Consider the following 18,852-nt stretch of genomic DNA (forward strand, 5'->3'; position numbering starts at 1 on the left):
AGGGGTTCACGCTAAAAAATGACGCACACTCCGGGCACTTTGGCGCCCGAAGCGTCTAACGCCATAGTATAAATATGGCGTTAGTTGGCGTTAGTTTAGCGTCGAATTTGCGTCGAAAAAAACGACGCAAATTCGGCGCAACCAGAGTATAAATACGGCCCTAAGCCTTACTACCCCCTTAGCTCTGGTGGAATGAGTACGCAAAACTACAGGGGTTACTTTTTGGCCAATGCAGAGCATATCTTAATGCAGATCATGATCCATTGGGAGTTGGTGCATTTCTGCACGACCTTTCCCTTCTTTGCTCCAAAGTATACTACAAAGTGTTGGTCGTCCACTCAGAACTGTCTCGTGTGGTCAAGGTAGAACAACAACACTCTTTTTGGGTCCAAACAGTGAAGTCGCTTCTCTTTCTTGGAGGGATGTAGCAGAGCGTAAAAAGTAGGCAGAGTAATGGATTGGCCAACATGAAAGGGAGGGACGACTTTCAGTCAAAAAGAGGCAGTAGTGCATAGAACCAGCTTGTCTGGGTAGGTGTTCAGGTATGGAGATTTGGGTGACAAAGCCTGAAGCTCACTGATGACCTGGGAAGATTTTATTGCCACCACTAAGGCCATCTTAATGGTAAGGAGTCTGAGGGACAAATATGTAATGGCTCAAAGGGAGCGCACATCAGAAAAGTTAGGACGAGATTACGGTCTCACTGAGGCCTGATGAAGGCAGAAGCTGTCCAAAGCAGCTGGGTGGAGAGCTCCAAAGTGCGCATGTGAGTTTGGGCGGCACAAGTCAGCTGGCAAAACTCAGATGCACACTTTGCAGTGCCTGGCCAGCACTGCGTAGTCCTCTGTTCAAAAGAGGACTCGCCCCTCATTTATCCTGGCTACGGGGCAGGCTGACAGCTGTTGCGCGCTATGTGAAAAATAAAATGTCAATGAAATCATTTCATTTCCATTTTATTCTTCACGTTTAGTGCGGCTTACAGTGGGCTGGGGCGATGCCCCCCACCCTCAAGGAAAAACCATCACTGCTATTTGCACAGTAACTTGGCAACTGCATTTAGTCAGTGGTGGAGCATTTCAACACACAACCACACAAACTAAATGGTGAGACTGAGCTCCCTTTTTGGTTCCATATCTTCTGATTCAATATCACAGTAACAACCTACTGGGTAGAAATGACATTTAAGTAAAGAAAACGAAACAGTATTACATTATCATTCATTTTAACAAGTGATACAGATTAGCACTGTATTGATCCTAAATCCCTTGCAATAATGTACAATCCCCCTGACCTCCAAATATGGCAGTTATACCAAGATCTAAATGGTAAAGGTCATCCCAGATGCCACAACGCACATCAATGTGTCTTAAAAAAAAGAAGAAAAAAAAGATTCACCATTAGAATGGCTGTAATGGAGAAAAAGAAAAAACAATTTCACTCACCTCCTTCCTCACTTCCTCCCACCCAAGCAAGTCTTTTGGATCAGTGATATAATTCCAGGTCCCAACTAATAAATTATTAAAATACAAAATGAGAATTGAAGATGGGATTTCAGTCAATGCTGATATTTCAGTTACCAGGATCCAGGAATCCAAGATCACGCTGCACTAAAACTAATTTTCTGTATCACATAAAAAAGAACTCAAAAATTTACAGATTCCTATGTGAGAGTGGGCAACAATTCAGATGCTGAAGTAGCATCTATGGTCCAAAAGGTTTCCTGCTCCCCCAGCAGCCACTATCTCTTGTTTGCTGTGGTCCTCAGGTTTCACTTTACATATGCCATAGTTTCCTGGTTCTGCGATGACACCCAGTCAATGAAGCCATCTCTGCAATGCTTTTCCACACACTCTTTGCTGCGGTACTAATTGTCTCAGTCCTTGCTTTCCACAGGCGAGTTCCCACATCTGAATGGTACACAGTGAGGCTCAGGGGAGTTAGGTTCAGGAGCTGCAGGTGGTGAACTGCTTATAAGCTGCTCTTCCATCATCTGCTGAGATGGTGATTCTACCTCTTATACCACTTCAGTCACCATCTCCACATGTTCAGGAGAAGCCACTGATTCAGAGCTGGGAACTGGGGAAGCACTTTCGACAGGCTGGGCCAGTGGCAGCACTGGGGCTGGTGCAGGCTCAATCTGTACAGTTTGTGACTGGAGAGGAGGTGGTTGTGGCTGAGGCTGCAAAGGCAACTGAGGAGGAATGATCTTGATGTGGAGTGGTGGGGACTATTGACACTGCATGTTGAGGGTCACTTTCTGCATAGCCTGCAGGGTGGATGCACTGTGGTTCCTGGCTATGTCTGCTGCCACTATGGCACTTGGGGCATCTGCTGAAGCAACAGGGGCTGTTGCATCTGCTGCAGGGGTGGTGGCTGGAGCCATAGCGATAGCTGCATCACTGCCTGGAGGACAGAAAGTGTGAGCATTCATGCTTGAGTGCTGGATACTTGGCCTGAGGTTGGGAACTGGAGCTGCTGGCCCAGCTGCAGACCCTGCAGTCCCCTTGTAGTCATAACGGTAGCAGGACTCTCACTCAAAATTGCCCCTCGATTCCTGGCGATGGATGATGAAAGCTGACCTAAGGCCAACTTAGAGATAATGATCTTGGTGATGGTGGGCTGCTTGGTACAGGCAGGTGTGTGAGTGGTTACTGTTGTCACTATGGTGTGCTGTGGGAGGTTGGTGGTCACAATGATGAGTGGGGAAAGTCTAAGTGCCTCCACCACCTGTGGCAGGGCTGAGGAGACTACAGCTCCACTGTTTCTAGTGTAGCCTGAGAGAGCTGATTTGCTTTGTAAGCTGCAAGAACTTTGAGGTATTCCTTATTGGATGCCTCCACCTTCCTCTTGTACACCTGCTTCTGTTCCTCTCTTAGGTTGTCCCAAACAGATGCTACAATCTTGGAGACTTCTCCGAAAGTGGCAGTTGGAATCTAACCCTTGATGGCAGTTTGTGTTTTGTTGGCCCCATCGCAACAGCTTTTGGAGCAGTTATCCTATTGAACTCCTCCATGTCATCGTAATGCAGTGAGCTTGTTTGGGGCAGTGTTGTCTCCTCAGGTGAAGGCGCAGGAGGGAGAATTGTGCTGCATCCTAGCCCCATGCCCCGCTGGGAACTTAACTCAGACTGGTCAATGGTGGTCAGTTGACTGTGGCCAAGAAGGCTTGAGATCAAGTCTGACACGGACACATCTATTATCACTGGGGTTTTGCCTTGTACAGAGTCACAATTTAATGATCCATATCCATTGAGAGAGTACTGCCAAGGAGACTGCCACCCTGTTCCAAGCCAACTGGCATTTCCAGTGTCTGCTGCACCCCATATCTGGCAGAACAACTGCCATCCTGAGGATAACTGGGGTCCCAAAGGTCATGAAAGTGGCCATCAACATCAGAGACTACCATTGTGGGATCAGAGTCAAGTGAAAATGGGGGGACTTCAAACACTTCATCTCCCACATTTGATGTGTGTAAAGTCTCTGCTCTGGTTATAAAATGATGTCCTGACTCAGCTATGGTCAAGAAGCTGTAATTTTTTCCAGGAATCTTGCAGCTTCCTCCATAGCCATTAAAGATCCTGGAGGTGTACAGTAGCCCTCCTAGATTGGTAAATCCCTTCTCCTCCTCTGCACTTCTGGCTCCCAGAAGCAAGTGGAGTAATCCCTCCCTGTGGCCCCTTTTAGCCCCTCTTTGCAGAAGTGCAGGTCCATGGCTGGCGGGGGCACCTATAACAGGTCAACTTGTTTCTCTGCACACCGTACCACAGACTTGTCCCACTAGCAGGTGTATACAGTCTTGGTAGAGGGATGCCTGGCTGCCAAGATAACATTGCAGATTTTTGGTGGCTGCTCGAAAGCTGTCAACTTTCACCACTCAATCTCCACACATGAAGGCATTGACAGGTTTGGGTGGGGAACGCTCCCCTGCTGCTGTGACAGAAGATCCTCCAAATCCTCCAAATCCATCCAGCAGATGGCCATGCTCAACAGCTCGGGATACAAAACTCTCCAAGCCCAGACTGGAGCCACAGGATGACTTGAGTAGTGTGGGTGGAAAGGCATACAGGAGGCCTAAGCTCCACCTGAGACAAAAAGTGGATCCACCTTGGAAACTCAAGTGTTTAAAACTACTGACAATAAGGACTCTTGACGGTGGTGAACAGATCTAATCAAGGCTCTCCCTACTGCTGAAAGAGACCTTGCCCTACCTCTGGATGGAGACAACATTTGTGATCTGCTAGGCATCTTCGGTTGAGTTTGTCTCCCCGGGCATTCAGAGAGCCTGGCTGGGGTGAACCCCCAGGAAAATACACTAATGTTTCAGCCAATTTCAGAGATGCAGGGCCTCTTGACAACGAGTCAATGATCACAACCTGCCCTTTTTCTTGCAACACCACATGTGGTGTGCTGTTTGTGAACATCTGCTCTAACCTTCCCTGATGGCTTTCAATGCCAGCCGGATGGCCCGGAGCTCCAGCAGATTGATGTGGAGTCCATATCCCGCCGGAGCTCACAGGCCTCTCATCTCCATCTCTCCCATATGGCCGCCCCATCCCAGGAGTGATGCATCTGTCCCCACTGTCAGATCTGGTTGGGGAACTAAGAGGGGTCTATCGCTAACCCAATCGCAGTTCGTTAGCCATCATTGCAGATCTTTTGTAGTAACCTCTGAGAACTGGACTATGTTGAAGAGAGTCCCCTGTGGCTGTACCCACTGCAGCTTCAGGTCCCACTGCAAGAGCCTGAACATGCCAGTGGGCATGTGTCACAATCAGGATGCAGGAGGTCATGAGGTCCAGCAGCCTCCAAGTCAGTCTCAACGAAATCCAAGACTGAGGCAAAAACATTGGTATTACAGCCTAAGGGGCATATTTATAAGCCCCTAGAGCCACGTTGAGCCACACTAGCATCATTTTTGTTTTTTACGCTAATGTGGCCCAACGCGGCGAAAATCCTAGTGCCATATTTACAAAGTGGCGCAATGCATGCATTTTTTGCACCACTTTGTAACCCTTTGAGCTACATTATACCTGCGCCAGGCATAATGTATGCAAAGGTGGCATTCCCCTGTTAGGGGGGGCTGAAAAAATGGTGCAAGGAAATCTAACAGATTTCTTGCGTCACTTTATACGCCACTTTTAACGCCTGGTTAGAGCAGGCATTAAAAGGGGGCTTCCATTATTTATAATGGGCCCCTGTGTACTCTGCAGGAGTAGCGCCAATATATTGGCACTACTCCTGCAGAGTACATCAATAGCATCAATAAAAATGACGCTATTGTCCCTTACCCTGCACCATGGTGCTCCGTCACGTAGATATGGTGCACATATGGTGGCGGTAGGGGTACGCTAAGGTGCGCAAGGAAAGTGGCGCTGCACTGGGTGGAGCACCACTTTCCCTTAAATATGCCCCAGATTATCCTGGACTCGCCGTTCGGGAGGATAGGCCCAAAACTGTACCATGTCCAGAACAGCATTGATGAAAGGGAGCATCTGAGAGGGAGTCAGGTGTGACTTTGGTATGTTGATAGTGAACCCCAGGGAGTACAGAAGGTCCGCTGTAGTCTGGAGGTAGGAGATGACAGCCTGGGTGGCAAGCCCACCTTCAATAGCCAGTTGTCGAGTTAGGTGAAGACTGGCACCCCTGATCTCCAGAGATGAGCTGCAACTTCCGCCATCACCTTGGTGAATGCCCCAGGGGCACTAGTAAGTCCAGTTCTACCATCCAGACTCCTGGGGTAGACAGGACTTGAACAAACATGAGCATTTTGAACTTCTCATTTTTGACTAAGAAATTAGGAGGGTGCAGGTTTAGGATAGGACAAAGGCCTCAATCCTTCTTGGGCACCAGAAAGTAGCATGAATAGCAACCACAACCTAATTCTGCTGTCAACACCCTCTCTATGGCTCCCTTGGGCAAGAGAGCCATCACTTCCTGGTGGAGCAAAGTTAAATGGCCCTGCGTCAGCCTGTTGCAAGTGGGTGGCACGGGTGAAGGAACAGTCACTATGGTGAGGTCGCAGCCCCTTTGTTGGTGTATCCTGCCTCCCACTGGGTGTCAATGAACGTGAGAGGGCCAGCTAAAGGGGTTTGGAGGCTATGGGTGCTGTGGGAGGGGTGAACTGGCCCAACCTCTGGCTGCCCGACCCACAAGTTCTGTGAGTATGCAGAGGCTGGGAAGCCAGCACGCTGAGGTGGCTGGGTGAGTAAAGACGTGGGTGGAAGCCCCCTCCATGGCCATGAAAGGAGGAAAAGGTTGCCTGGGGTTGACAAGGGGCCATGGAAAGGAGCAGGGACCTAGCTGTAGCTCTGGTATCCTTGAAGCACTCCAACGCTGAGTCTGTATTGTCTCCGAAGAGACGGGAGCCATCCTAGGGCATGTCCATAAGTGATGCTTGGACATCCCCGGAAAAGCCAGTTGTTCTCAGGCAGGTGTACCACCAATGAAGAAACCACTCTGCCCAGCAAGTCAGTCATATCCAGCCCTTACCGAATTGTGAACTTACATGCATTTCCCGTCAGATATAGTTTGGGAGAGTGCGGCCCGGTCCTCCTCCAGGACCATCGTAAGCACCTGCGCAACCAAACCCCACAGTACATGGGAGTAATGACCCAAAAGGCACGCAGTGGTCACTAACTTCACTGCCAGGCAGTTGAAGAAACATTTTCTTTACTAGGATTTCCTATCCAGTGGTGTGGTAGGGAATATGCCAGGATTTACATGAGAGGTGGAGACTTGGGCCTATATTTATACTTTTTTTGGGTTGAATTTGCATAATTATTTGACACAAAAGTGGTGCAAACTTGCAAAATACAACAGTATTTTGTAAGTTTGCACAGTTTTTGTGTTAAAAAGTGGCGCAAATGCGGCGCTAAAAAAGTATAAATATAGGCCTTAGACCACCAAGCTCTCTGGGGTAGGGTGTTGTCTAATGAAGTTCGGGTCCCCTGGGGTCAGACGGTGGCAGCGGGCAATCGTCCTGTCCACAGGAGCTCCTGTCAGGGTTTGGACCAAGTACCAAGCAGGACATCCATGAGGCCTTTGTTAAATGAGAGGAGCGGTTCTGAGGGAGTTATGCCAGGCTGAAGCACCTCTGTCAAAACATTAGTCTTGACTGCCACTGAGGGTAGGCTAAGGTCCAGGACCTCAGCCACCTTTATCACCACCATAGTGAATAAGGCTCCCTCCTCTATAGCCACGGTAGGAGGAGAGACACTGCCAGTATCTAGAGAGGTGTCCAGTCCACTGGCTTCTGCAATTCCTCACACCAGCCCTTGTTGAGGTCCAGGGGCTGGTATTCTTCAGGGTCTAGCAACTCCTCCCAAGCATCCCTGGAGGATTTAAAGGCAGCCCCCATGTTAACCTTTGAGAGAGATAGGCCTTGCAACAATGAAGACTGAATTTAGCAGTATTTCACTGTTAGGACATGTAACACACATCAGTACATGTCCCACCTTTAAGATACACTACACCCTTCCCATTGGGCTACCTAAGGCCTACATTAGGGGTGCCCTAAATGTATGAAAAGGGAAGGTTTAGGCTTGGCGAATGGGTACTCTTGCCAAGTCGACTTGGCAGTTGAAAACTGCACACACACACACTGCAGTGGCAGGTCTGAGGTATGTTTACAGGGCTACTAATGGGGGTAGCACAACTTGTGCTGCAGGCCCATTAGTAGCATTTCATTTACAGGCCCTGGGCTCCTCTAGTGCACTTTACTAGAGACTTATTTGTAAATCAAATATGCCAATCATGGATAAGCCAATTACACATACATTTTACATAGGAGCACTTGCACTTCGGCACTGGTTAGCAGTGGTAAAGTGACCAGAGTATCAAAACACAGCAAAAACAGAGTCCAGCACACATCAACAACCTGGGAAGCAGAGGCAAAAAGTTAGGGAAGACCCCGCCAATGATGCCAAGTCTAACACGTGTCCCCCCAGCTGAAAGTGGGGAGAAACTACCTAACCTCATGCGAGTTTTCATCACTAAGACGGAAGAATCTGGACAGACCATCATCATTGGCGTGTTCTATGCCATGGCGGTGTTCCACCGTAAAGTCCATTCCCTGTAGGGAGATGCACCACCTCAACAGCTTTGGGTTCTCACCCCTTGTCTGCATTATCCATCTGAGGGGCCTGTGGTCTGTCTTAACCCAGAAGTGAGCCCCAGACAAGTAGGGTCTTAACTTCTTCAGAACCCAGACCACAGCAAAAGACTCACACTCAATTGCACTCCACATACATTCCCTAGGAAGTAACCTCGTGCTATTTTATGTTCTTTTGCCCTGCCTATACAACTCCCAGAGCAAAATGGATCCGTGCAACTTGCCGAAACCTGGGTTTGAGACAATGTTTTACAGCTATTAGGATCTTAAAGAGTGATACTTCCATAAAAGTTATCCATGCTGTCAGCAAGTTCCTTGCGACAGCCTGGCGTATACGACATCACTCATTGAAATAAAAAACGTTATTCTATGTAAACCTTTTAGGATTTAGAAGGTATGAAGAATGGGTTGTATTTTTACTGTCATGTTTTAACCTCTTCGTTGCGGGCGTCGGCCACTGGCCGACGCCCACACACCCTCCCTGGTGCGGGTCACGACCAGTGGCCGACACCAGGAAGGGTATCAATAAATCCTCGGGTGCGTCGCACCCGAGGATTTATTATTTTTTTTAAACCCCCCCGGGAGACACGGAAGCTTCCGTGTCTCCCCCCGCCCCCCCACCCGCCCCTTTGTGACGTCAGCGCGCCTCGCGGCGCGCTGACGTTGCAAAGGTGTTTTCCCCATCAAAGCAGGAAGCAGCCTTGCGGCCGCTTCCTGCTTTGATAGGGAAAACGCCCTTTCCCACGTTCGGGAAGGCCTCATAAGAAAGGGGAGTGTCTCCCCTTTCTTACGAGGCCTTCCTGAAAGTGTTTCCTGGCCCCCGGTCGCAGCTGTGGTTTCAGGTTTCCTGGCCCCCCGATCGCAGCACAGCTGCGATCGGGGGGCCAGGAAACACTTTGAGAAGGCCTTGTCTCCCCTTTCTTACGAGGCCTTCTCAAAGTGTTTCCTGGCCCCCGATCGCAGCACAGCTGCGATCGGGGGCCAGGAAACACCACTAGACGCCAGGGATTTCACTTTGGGTGGGCGGCCCCCTCGGAAAACGGGCCGCCCCCCCCGGGGGCATAATTAATTTAAAAAAAAAAGGTAGGTGCCCCCTGGGGGGGGGAGGGGGGCGCGATCGCGCCCCCCCCCCAGGGGATTGTTTTTTTTTCAAAAAAATAAAAATAAAAAATAAATAAAATGACAGGGGGTCGCCCGTGGGCAGGGTGACCCCCTGTGGGGGCAATTTTTTTTTTAGATGTTGTAGGGTTTCCCTGGGGGCCATTTTGGCCCCCAAGGAAACCATACAACAACTAAAAAAAATAGATCTATATATAGATCAATATTTATATATCTATGTAGATAGATATATCTATGTACATGGATATATCTATAGATATATCTATGTACATAGATATATATATATATATATAGAGGTAGATCTATATATACCAAAGAGATTTATAAAGTGTGCTACTCACCTGTGAGGGTCTCAAGGCGTTTGGAGGGGGGCGGGGGGAGGGAAAGGGTCTGGGAGGTTCACTGTTCGAAAAGCCAGGTTTTGAGGCCCTTCCTGAAAAGAAGTAGGTTTTGGGTCTTGCGAAGGTGGGTTGTGAGGGCGTTCCAGGTTTTGGGTGCAAGGTAGGAGAAGGATCTGCCCCCGGTGGTGGTGTGTTTGATGCGGGGGACAGAGGCGAGAGAGAGGTCAGCTGAGCGGACGTTTCGTGTGGGGGTGTGGAAGGTGACTCTCGTTGAGGTAGGCAGGGCCTGTGTTGTGGAGTGATTTGTGTGCGAGGATGAGGATCTTGAAGGTGATCCTTTTGTCAATGGGGAGCCAGTGGAGGGATTTGAGGTGTGGAGAGATGTGTTCGTGTCGGCGGAGGTCGAGGATGAGTCGTGCTGCTGAGTTCTAGATGCGTGTAGTTTGCGCTTGAGTTTTAGAGTGGTGCCGGCGTAGAGGGCGTTTCCGTAATCAAGCCTGCTGCTGATGTGTGCGTGAGTGACAGTTTTTCTGGTCTCTGTGGGGATCCATTTGAATGTTTTTCAGTATACGGAGTGTGTTGAAGCATGAGGAGGTGAGAGCGTTGATTTGTTGGGTCATCGAGAGGGAGGAGTCTAGGATGATGCTGAGGTTGCGTGCGTAGTTGGCAGGGGTGGGTGCAGGGCCTAGCGTGGTGGGCCACCATGAGGGGTCCCAGGTGTTTTTGTGTGGGCCAAAGAGGATTATTTCGGTTTTGCTTGAGTTGAGTTTCAGGTGATTGGCTGTCATATATATATCACTTTTGTCAATATGTGTGTGGTTTCCCTGGGGGGAAAAGGGTCCGACTTGTCTAGTGGCAGTTTTAGTGCCATAAAGAAGCGCAGAAGGTTTATATGCCTACTGCAAAGAGCAAATCTGTATTTTATGTAAATAGCTGAGTACATTAGCAAAGTCTATGGAGAGATGAAGGGCACTTTTGCTGGGTGGTAATGAGGGAATCCGAGGAGGAGGGAGTGGGAGCACCAATAATGATTGTTGGACTGGGCGCAGGAGGTGCTAAAGACTGTGACGAATGGTATGTGACAAGGTGTTTTTTGAGTGTCTTGAAAGTACGTGCTGATTGAGGGAAGAAGCGCAGGTAAGGTGGCCTCTACTGTTGCACGTATCTCACACACCATCGATTTTGTGACTGTCTACGTAGGCTAGTGTTTTAGAGCAACAGTTTAGCCAATAGCAGAGATGGCATCTTGATGGATGACTGCTGCCTGCACTCGGGTTATAGAGGACCGCTCTGACATAGGATCAGAGACTGAGACATCAGATACTGAGACAGCATGTGAAGGATAGGACAATGGCGCAGACTCTGGGAGTGATTTTTCAGTCAGAGGAGTCCCATTCGATAACTCCTCTTCCAGTACATTATGAGGGAGGTGATGAGGACAGTCCTGCTGTCCCTTCGCAAGCTGTTTGTGCAACTGGGTAATAGTGGGTTAGGCCAACCCAGAGAGCAGGTGAATGCCGCGGCAAGCAGAGAGAGAGTGCTCTCTTGGGAGCTCCCCAATTTAGTTCAGCCCCAAATTCCACCACCCAAATCATATTGTGGAGACATCAAAATTATCCATGGCAAAACAAACTGGTTTTGTAAGGCAGGCACCTGTGTTTTTGGTCCTGGATTCGGCGGCCATATAGAGAAACACACTAAACCCAAACATTTCTGGAAACTAGACATTCGGGGGAGTCCACAGAGGTGTGACTTGTGTGGCTTCCCCAAAGTTTTCTTACCCAGAATACCCTGCAAAGCTGAAATGTTGAAAAAAAACTCAATTTTTCTCGCATTTCTGTCACACAAACTACAGGAATATGCTGGGATCCACAATATTCCTACCACCCAGTGACTCCTCACCTGTCCTGATAAAAACACTACCCCACTTGAGTGCCTACACCTAGTGTCTGTGTCAGGAATGGATCACCCCAGGGTCAACAGCTGCCTCACGTAAGGACCAACATTGACCGTTGTGTGATCTATTCCTGTCGCAGGCACCAGGCCTAACCACACAAGTGAGGTATCATTTTTATCGGGAGGCTTGGGGGAACGCTGGGTGGAAGGAAATTTGTGGCTCCTCTCAGATTCCAGAACTTTCTGTCACCGAAATGTGAGGAAAACTTGTTTTTTTAGCCACTTTTTGAGGTTTGCAAAGGATTCTGGGTAACAGAACCTGGTCCGAGCCCCGCAAGTCACCCCTCCTTGGATTCCCCTAGGTCTCTAGTTTTCAGAAATGCACAGGTTTGGTAGGTTTCCCTAGGTGCCGGCTGAGCTAGAGGCCAAAATCTACAGGTAGGCACTTTGCAAAAAACAGCTCTGTTTTCTGTGATGTGTCCACGTTGTGTTTTGGGGCATTTCCTGTCGCGGGCGCTAGGCCTACCCACACAAGTGAGGTATCAATTTTATCGGGAGACTTGGGGGGACGCTGGGTGGAAGGAAATTTGAGGCTCCTCTCAGATTCCAGAACTTTCTGTCACCGAAATGTGAGGAAAACTTGTTTTTTTAGCCACTTTTTGAGGTTTGCAAAGGATTCTGGGTAACAGAACCTGGTCAGAGCCCCGCGAGTCACCCCATCTTGGATTCCCCTAGGTCTCTAGTTTTCAAAAATGTACAGGTTTGGTAGGTTTCCTTAGGTGCCGTCTGAGCTAGAGGCCAAAATCTACAGGTAGGCACTTTGCAAAAAACAGCTCTGTTTTCTGTGATGTGTCCACGTTGTGTTTTGGGGCATTTCCTGTCGCGGGCGCTAGGCCTACCCACACAAGTGAGGTATAATTTTTATCGGGAGACTTGGGGGGACGCTGGGTGGAAGGAAATTTGAGGCTCCTCTCAGATTCCAGAACTTTCTGTCACCGAAATGTGAGGAAAACTTGTTTTTTTAGCCACTTTTTGAGGTTTGCAAAGGATTCTGGGTAACAGAACCTGGTCAGAGCCCCGCGAGTCACCCCATCTTGGATTCCCCTAGGTCTCTAGTTTTCAAAAATGTACAGGTTTGGTAGGTTTCCCTAGGTGCCGGCTGAGCTAGAGGCCAAAATCTACAGGTAAGCACTTTGCAAAAAACAGCTCTGTTTTCTGTGATGTGTCCACGTTGTGTTTTGGGGCATTTCCTGTCGCGGGCGCTAGGCCTACCCACACAAGTGAGGTATCATTTTTATCGGGAGACTTGGGGGGACGCTGGGTGGAAGGAAATTTGAGGCTCCTCTCAGATTCCAGAACTTTCTGTCACCGAAATGTGAGGAAAACTTGTTTTTTTAGCCACTTTTTGAGGTTTGCAAAGGATTCTGGGTAACAGAACCTGGTCAGAGCCCCGCGAGTCACCCCATCTTGGATTCCCCTAGGTCTCTAGTTTTCAAAAATGTACAGGTTTGGTAGGTTTCCTATGTGCCGGCTGAGCTAGAGGCCATAATCTACAGGTAGGCACTTTGCAAAAAAACAGCTCTGTATTTTGTGAAAAAATGGGATGTGTCCACGTTGTGTTTTGGGGCATTTCCTGTCGCGGGCGCTAGGCCTACCCACACAAGTGAGGTATCATTTTTATCGGGAGACTTGGGGGAACATAGAATAGCAAAACAAGTGTTATTGCCCCTTATCTTTCTCTACATTTTTTCCTTCCAAATATTAGAGAGTGTGTAAAAAAGACGTCTATTTGAGAAATGCCCTGCAATTCACATGCTAGTATGGGCACCTCGGAATTCAAAGATGTGCAAATAACCACTGCTCCTCAAAACCTTATCTTGATCCCATTTTGGAAATTCAAAGGTTTTCTTGATACCTCTTTTTCACTCCTCATATTTCAGCAAATGAATTGCTGTATACCCAGTATAGAATGAAAACCAACTGCAGGGTGCACCTCATTTATTGGCTCTGGGTACCTAGGGTTCTTGATGAACCTATAAGCCCTTTATATCCCCGCAACCAGAAGAGTCCAGCAGACAAAACGGTATATTGCTTTCAGAAATCTGACATCGCAGGAAAAAGTTACAGAGTAAAATATAAAGAAAAATGGCTGTTGTTTTCAGCTCAATTTCAATATTTTTTTATTTCAGCTGTTATTTTCTGTAGGAAAACCTTGTAGGATCTACACAAATGACCCCTTGCTGAATTCAGAATTTTGTCTAGTTTTCAGAAATGTTTAGCTTTCCAGGATCCAGCATTAGTTTCACACCCATTCCTGTCACTAACTGGAAGGAGGTTGAAAGCACCAAAAATAGTAAAAATGGGGTATGTCCCAGTAAAATGCCAAATTTGTGTTGGAAAATGTGGTTTTCTGATTCAAGTCTGCCCGTTCCTGAAAGGTGGGAAGATAGTGATTTCAGCACCAGAAACCCTTTGTTGATGGCATTTTCAGGGAAAAAACCACAAGCCTTCTTCGGCGGCCCTTTTTTCCCATTTTTTGGGAAAAAAATAAATTTTCACTGTATTTTGGCTATTTTCTTGGTCTCCTCCAGGGTAAACCACAAACTCTGGGTACCATTAGAATCCCTAGGAAGTTGGAAAAAAAGGACGCAAATTTGGCGTGGTTAGCTTATGTGGACAAAAAGTTATGAAGCCCTAAGCGCGAACTACCCCAAATAGCCAAAAAAGGGCTCAGCACTGGGGGGGAAAAGGCCCAGCAGCTAAGGGGTTAAACCATGTATATGTACACTGTGATACTAAGTTAATTTTATCTTTTTGCTTGTTCTTATATCTTGTTACTATTGTATTTTTCTTATGCTTTGATGGCCTCAATGACCGAATAAAGCTTATTATTATTATTATTATTATTATTATAATTATTATTATTATTATTATTATTATTATTATTAACCTCCTGCTAATGTAGGCTAAAGGTTGATGTAGGCCCTCTTCAATTAGCTGTGATAATACTGCTCCTATACCATGCTTCCAAGCATCAGTTGGCACTACAAACTCCTTGGAGAAATCAGGTGCCCTCAGCATTGGTGCTGTGCACATGGCAGGCTTCAGTGCATCAAAAGCTGTCTGGCAGAACTCCATCCAGATCACCTTCTTTGGTTGGTTTTTGGAAGTCAACTCATTCAAGGGAGCACCAATTGTGCCATACCCCTTGACAAACCTAAAATAGCCAGTGAGGCCTAAAAAGGCCCTCACCTCTGTCTGGGTCTTGGAAAGCTCCCAAGTCAGAATAGTAATTTTTGGCTGTAGGGGTGCCACCTGGCTACTCCCCACCTGGTGTCCCAAGTACACCACCGAACACTGCCCTATTTGGCATTTACTTGCCTTTATAGTGAGGCCTGCCTGTTGCAGAGCCTTCAACACTTTACAGAGGTGTTGCAAATGGACTTAACACAGCAATGTCATCCAGGTAGGCTGTGCTGAAATCCTCCAGCCCAGCCAACACCTGGTTAACCAACCTCTGAAAGGTGGCAGGGGCATTTTTTCACCCCAAAGGGCATCACTGCTGACCTCTCCTTGGCCCCCTCAGTTAAGGTAATCTGCTAATACCCAGACGTCAAGTCAAAGATGCTAAGATATTTGGCAGTTCTCAATCAATCAATGAGCCCATCAGCTCAGGGGATGGGGTGCGCGTCAGTCTTAGTGACGGCATTGAGAACCCAGTAATCCACACAGAACCAGAGTTCTTCTGTGGCACCAGGAGCAGCAGCCTTTGGGACCAAGACCACTGAGCTGACCCAAGGACTACTGGAAAACTCAATTACTACTTGGGTTCACATCTTTGATGCTAGCCCTGACCTTATCAGTCACTCTGTAAACCTTTGGTTTAACAAGTGGACGGTCCCCAGTGTCCACATCATGTGTACACAAGTGTGTGACCCCTGGGATCAAGGAGAACAGGGAGGCAAATTGACTCAACACTTGGCGACAGTCCCTCTGTTGCTCTGGGGTCAGGGAGGGGAGAGGTTCACACCCTCCACAGATCCATCCTTCACTCCAGCAGACAGGAGGTCAGAAAGAGGCTCATTCTCTTCCTCCACCCCATCATCTGTTGCTAGGAGCAAGTCAGTTCGCTCAAAGTGAGGCTTGAGGTGGTTCACATGCAGGACCCTAAAGGGTTCCTGGGAGTCCGCAAGTTCACCAGGTAGGTGACTTCGCTCTTGCACTCCACCACCTCAAATGGCCCAGTCCACTTGTCCTGGAGCACCCTAGACTCTACTGGCACCATCACTCACACTTTCTGGCCAGGCTGAAACTCGACCAGAGTGTTTCATGTCTTCCCGGCTTGCTTGTAGGTGAGCAGGCAGTCTGCTTCCTAAAAGCCAGCATGTGACTGAACACATCCTGGGGGGTTTACTGGGGGCTTTCTCTAAGCCCTCCATTACCAGACTCAAAGGTCCCCTGACAGGGTTGCTATACAGTCTCTCAAAAGGACTAAATCAAAGCCCTTATTTCGGGCACCTCCCTGTAGGTGAACAGAAGGAATGGCAAGAGGGTGTCCCACTTACGCCTCAAGGGCTTTGACAGGCCCATGATCATGCCTGTCAAGGTGCGGTTAAACCTTTCAACCAGACTGTTGCTCTGGGGGTGGTAAGGAGAGGTGAACTTATACGTTACCCCACACTCCATCCACAGAGACTTCATATAAGTAGATATGAGGTTGGTACCCCTATGAGATACCACTTCCTTGTGGAACCCCCTTCAAAACACATCCCACCACAGGGGAGGTGATTGACCTCAGAGGAATGGCTTATGGGTACCGGGTGGCATGGTCCACCAAGACCAGGATAAACCTGTTGCACGTGGCTGTCTTGGGATCCAGAGGCCCCACAATGTCATTACCAACCCTTTCAAAGGGGGCACTAACCACAGGAAAAAGGTTGGTTACATGTCCCCCACTCTTGCCACTTGCCTGACACGTTGGGCAAGACCTACAGTGTGCATCTGATTGCCTGTGTATTAGGGGCCAGTAAAAGTGGGCGACAAGCTGTTCAAAGGTCTTGTCCTGCCCCAAATGTCCAGCTAAAGGCACATCATGAGCCAGACCCAGTAGGAAGGCTCAGAAGCACTGGGGTACCGCCAGCACATGGGCGGACCCAGGCTCAGCAACCTTAGGCTCTCTATATAGGAGGCCTTCCAATAGATCAGCTGTGATCCTGGCTCCTTGCCACCAGCCTGGTCAGCAACCTACTGCCGCAAACCCTCTAGAGTAGGGCATACTTTCTGTGCCTCACAGAATGCCTCCCTGGTGGACCCTCCTTCCTGCTGCCACTGTGACAGCTCAGGGACCTCCCCCAGCTCAGCCACCTGTTCCCCGGTAGGCTCCGGGGTGTCACCCTCAGGTTCAGCATCCTCCCGGACAGTGGGAACTTCTGGGACCGGTTTCCTGCTCCCCTTGCCCTTCCTCCTACTGGTGGACCCCTGGGACACTGTTTCAGGCTCCAGGGGCTTCTGACCACCCTGGTGGGCTGCCATTGACTGATTAGACACACACACACACCCAGGCAGACCCAACATCTCCAAGTGTGACCTGTGTTCCACCTTCTTCAAGGGGAATCCTCCAGGACACTGCCAAGCAAACAATCCACAGGCATGTTTGGACTCACAGCTACTTTCAAGGAACCTGCGACTACCCCACCCCCATTGAAAGGGAACCTGCGCCACTCTGCACAGGCACTCTGAGTTGTCCACTGCAACTACTTGGTGAAGTACACGGGGATCTATCTACTCTTCACACCCCAGGTGACTCCTCACTGTAGTCACACTGGCTCCTGTGTCTCTCAGAGCCTCTACCCTCTGTCCATTGATGGTCACCCACTGCCTGTACTTCTTAGTGTTTTCAGGCACAAGGGTTCTCTGGACCATTTCACTGTCCCCTAGTGAGATAAGGGTCCTTTCAGCTGGCTCTCACCCACCTGGAACCAAGTCCTCCCTAAGAGTTACATCGGCCAAGCCCTGTGACTGAGCACCAATGGGTACCGGTGTCCCCTTGGGAAATTTGGGATCCCCTCTCACATGACCCACCTAGTCACATGCATGACACTTGTGGGGACCCCCACTCCACATGTTTTACTTTGGTGAACCATGGCTTCTTCTCACTGGGGGGCTGGGAATCCTTACCATAGAGAACTAGATTGGAGCCCTTTAGTGAACTCCCCCTGTTTATCCTTACCCACCCTTTCTTCTGAGAGGGATCCAGCCCACCCTTGGTGTGGTCTCTCCATACCTCTTCTGGACCCTGGTGCTCTCCCAACAGTCCGCATTCTGCGCAAGCTTCCTGCGGTCTGTCAGATTGCTGTCAATCAGGGGCTGGAGCAGCTCTGGAAAACAAAGACTGTACAAGTGCTTACAAGCAATCAAATTGTAAAGCCCCTCATACCTTGTCACCTTACTGCCCTTCACCCAACCATCCAGTGACCTGTAAAAGGAATCTACACACTCCAACCAAGTTTGGGACTCTTTCTTTGTATAGGACATAAACTTGTCCTTATACTGCTCAGGGGTCAGACCATATCTTGTGAGTAGGGCATCCTTCGTTATGGTGTAGATGAGTCCCTGAGGATCCCCTAAGGATGTCAGAGTGTCCCTCCGCTCTACCTCAAAGTGCTTCCACAGACCCACCCCCCCAATGTGCCTCAGGGACCAGGTTCATATGGAAAGCAGACTCATACCGCTTGAACCATAAGTATATGTCATCCTCCCTCTTATAGTCCTTCACTAAGTCTGTAGAAATGTGTACCCTTCTCTCAGGCTGCACTGAGGTACTGCTGCCATCATCCCTACTGGACTGGCTCCTCTGATCTAGCTCCCTCAAAATGAGCTCTTGAGCCAGCAGTAACGTTTTCTCTTCTATGGCCATCTTTCTCTCCTCCATTTCCCTCTCCATTTTCATCCTAAGCTTCTCCAACTCCAAATAGTGAACCCTCTTTGCCTGTCTGTCCTGTAACTCTTCAGGACTCAGACCCTTGGATGACACACTGCCCTGGAGACCCTCCCCCCAGGCATAATAGGTACATCCAATACACCATTGTGTATAATGTGCACTTCCTCCTCCCCCCCTCCTCCTCTGTGTGCCACCCAGCCTCCTTGGCTGTCACCCAGGCTCTCGGTGCCTATTGTAGCTCTTCCTTCCTGGTGGACCTCTTAATGGGACAGGCAAGATCCTTACAGAACTGTTTCAATTGAGAAACTGTGTAACTTTCCAGTTTCCCTAATTCAAAAACAGCTCCAGCTGCTGCATCTCCAGATTGAGACAAGATGGCAAATCAAAAGTGCAAAGTTCCAGTACAGAAAAAAGAGTTCACAATGAGAAGTTCAGGAAACAATAAAA

The 18,852-nt window shown here is 48.7% G+C and overlaps 1 pseudogene; it reads right to left on the bottom strand.

Annotated features, from left to right (window-relative positions):
* Nucleotides 1–2,427: 2,427 nt before the first annotated feature.
* On the bottom strand, nucleotides 2,428–18,408 carry LOC138293831 (TOX high mobility group box family member 4-like; annotated as a pseudogene).
* Nucleotides 18,409–18,852: the final 444 nt, after the last annotated feature.

Source organism: Pleurodeles waltl, chromosome 4_2 (genome assembly GCF_031143425.1).
Source record: "Pleurodeles waltl isolate 20211129_DDA chromosome 4_2, aPleWal1.hap1.20221129, whole genome shotgun sequence".
Taxonomy (NCBI): Eukaryota; Metazoa; Chordata; class Amphibia; order Caudata; family Salamandridae; genus Pleurodeles; species Pleurodeles waltl.